The sequence below is a fragment of the Papio anubis genome, chromosome 13 (genome assembly GCF_008728515.1).
Source record: "Papio anubis isolate 15944 chromosome 13, Panubis1.0, whole genome shotgun sequence".
NCBI lineage: Eukaryota > Metazoa > Chordata > Mammalia > Primates > Cercopithecidae > Papio > Papio anubis.
In genome coordinates this window covers 30,274,205-30,277,225 of record NC_044988.1, presented here as the reverse complement: position 1 = coordinate 30,277,225, position 3,021 = coordinate 30,274,205, and the positions used below count along the sequence as shown (strand labels likewise).

Below are 3,021 nucleotides of genomic sequence, written 5' to 3'. Positions count from 1 at the left end.
CTGTACTTACAAAGGTGAGAATTATAAAAGATATTCCTCCCCAGTTACTTTTTGGTTCTAGCAAAGAACCCAAAATCTGTAAGGTCCAAAAAGGCACAGAATTCATCCCATGTCAAATCTGTAGGGACCCAAAATGCACAGAATTCATCCCATGTTATTCAATTGAAAAGGCATTAATGAACAGCCCACACATAAAGGTGTGGGCAGGGTTGTGGGAATATAAAAGGGATAGAAAAATACCTAGAGCCTAGCAGCCATGTGCACCCCCAGGGACTAAAGGGGCCAGGGGAGGAGGCAGAATGACTGGAGCCTGTTGAGAGGTGGGCTCTGTTATGGAGGGCCATAGCTACTGCTTCCTCTCTATCTGCTGCTGGTGCCTCCCATTGGCCAAACCCACTCAGAAGCCAGAAGGCACAAGATTCCAGGTAATGCAGTCCACAGGGTGTCAGCCTCCAAAAACACACAGCCTGGAAGAGAATAGAGGAGAGAGGATCGTGCAGGGTGCAGGCTCAGTTGTCAGTGAAAATTAACCAGGACAGACCCTCCCCAAGGTAGTCAAACCCAGAGAGATCCCAGGCATGGGACTTGGGAAGGACCCTTCTCTAGTGGATTCTCAGATTCTGCAGGGGCTGCTGGGTGCAGAGCTAGAGCCGTGTTTTTGCTCTAGTTAGGCAGACCTCAGATTGAATATTAGAAGTGAAAAAGAGTCAACAGAGAAAGCTCAGGAAAGAGATTTTCACTGAAAGAGAAATTAGCAGAAAGCCACACACAGAGAGATGGCCCTTCCCAGAAGTAATCTACCTCCCCAGTGGGATGTAGGGAATAACTGAAGAGATTAAGGTGCCTTATAGACATGGCCAGCAAGCAGCTCACCAGAAATGATTTTGTGTAAAATAAGCCTCACCCTCAGAAATCATAATGAGTTAGGAACAAGGGTAGAAATGAGGAAGGTGGAGCTGCAGGTACGAGTATAAACAAAAGGGTGGCTGGCACCAGAGACAAAGGAAAGGAGAGCTGGACATACAAGAGGTATTTCAGCTTCATTCCAAAAAGGAGGTGTTCCTGTATATCATGAGGAAGGAAGGCAGGAATGCAGCTGCTAGTAGCTGGGTACCCGGTATGTCCCAACTTCATATATTGATATCCTATGTAGTTTCATCTTCACAATATTGAGGTAGCTACTTTTATCCTTGTTTTGCAGATAAAGACACAGAAATGGGAGAGAGTGGTTAAGTGCATGGGCACTGAAGGCACATTTCCTGGGTTCCAATCTTGGCTGTCTGACCTCAGGCAAGTTACTTAACCTTCTACGCCTAAGTTTCTTCATCTGTGAAATGACGTTAATAATAGCATGTACCCTACAGCCTACTTGTGCATACTGAAAAATACGTGTAAGTTAATACTTTGCAAGGTGTCTAAACCTGATCAGTGTCTGATATATGGTAGAAATTCAATAAATGTTAGTTGTGGGTGTTATCTACTGCCTAAATGTATGCTGCTGATAAATGGAGGAGCTGGGATTTGATTCAGGATTGTTCTAATGCCAAAACTCACATGCGTTCTTATCACTCTACCATACTGGCACCCTGTTCCAAGTGGCACAGACATCCCAAGAAAGAGGGGACTCTAGGAACTACACCTCATGGAATCTGCCTCAGATCTTCCAGCTCTCCCAGCTCTAATTTCATGTTCCCCAAAGGAACCTGGAGATTATTTATTCTGGTTCCTAGGACCCTCATTTATGGATAAGAGGGAATTGATTGTCTGGTACCACCCAGGAAAGCTTAAGGTCATAGAAAAAAACAGTGGCAAGTTTAGTACCTGGCTTGGAGCTGGTGCTCACCAAGTTTCTCCCATCTAAGTACTAACCAGGCCCAACCCTGCTTAGCTTCTGAGATCAGATAAGATTGGGCATGTTCAGGTTGGTAAGGCCATAGACTCAACCGGTTTCTAATGGGTCAGAATCTGCCCAGTCTGCCTATGTACACATTCTCACCCTCTGCACATAGCTACCCATGTGAGATGGAGGTGCAGCAAAAATTATAAAATCCAGGCATTATCCCTTGCCCTTTCAGAGCCTGTTCCATTTCCTGGCTTCTCTGACCAAGGACATGTGTGGTCTTCATGCTGCCCTCTGTGACATCATAAGAAATTGGATTCTTCAGCCCAGTGAGTCCCAGGCTCTAGGAGGACTCTACCTTTTACTCCAGTCAAGACCAGAAATTTCAAGTCTACCTTTTTATCATAAACCAAACTGTAAGACTTGAAGTGCCCTGGATTTGCAAGTTGTACAATGAGAGTCTCTGATAAATTCTCATTGTAGCTATAGCATGTCCTCTGGACTGAATATCTGCATCTCCCCAGAACTCGTGTGTTGAAGCCTAAATCTCCAGTGTGATTGTATTGGAGGTGGAGCTTTTGGGAGGTAATTAGGTTATAAGGTTGGAGGCATGAATGGAACTAGTGCCCATTTATGAAAAGAGACAAAAAAAAGAGATTATCTATTTCTCTGTCGACCGCATAAGGATACAATGGAAAACAGTGGTCTGAAAACCAGGAAAAGAGCGCTCACCAGTACTGATCTGCTAGCATTTTGATCTTGAACTTCCCAACCTCCACAACTGTGATTTAAAAAAAAATTTGTATTGTTTAAGCCACCCATGGTATTCTGTTATAACAGCTAGAACTGATTAAAACAGCATTCAATTTCAGAAAGAAGGAAAGGGAGAAGGTGGAAAGAAACCATTAGCCCTAAGGGATCCATAATGAATGGTTTAGTCTATAGCTGATTTTTTTGGGCCTTCTCACAGTTCACCTCCTACGTAGCTCCCTGGCATATAAGGCCACTGCTAAACTTGAGTCAATTTTCTTAGAGAGTAATTCATGGCCATTAAAATTCTGGGCTTTCAATATTAATAGTCCACGGGATGGTTTGTCATGGCATCAAAAAGACGTGAATTTTAACCCACTTACTAATTGCATGACAGCTTGGGGAAGTTACTAACACTCCCAGCCTTCATT

At 43.9% G+C, this 3,021-nt stretch overlaps 1 long non-coding RNA gene across 1 annotated transcript; it reads left to right on the top strand.

Moving 5' to 3' along the window:
- Window positions 1–594: 594 nt before the first annotated feature.
- LOC110741434 lies at window positions 595–2,328 on the top strand. The gene is made up of 2 exons (XR_002517620.2): window positions 595–1,117; window positions 1,202–2,328. It is a non-coding gene; the product is annotated as an uncharacterized LOC110741434 (long non-coding RNA).
- The last annotated feature ends 693 nt before the right edge of the window (window positions 2,329–3,021 follow it).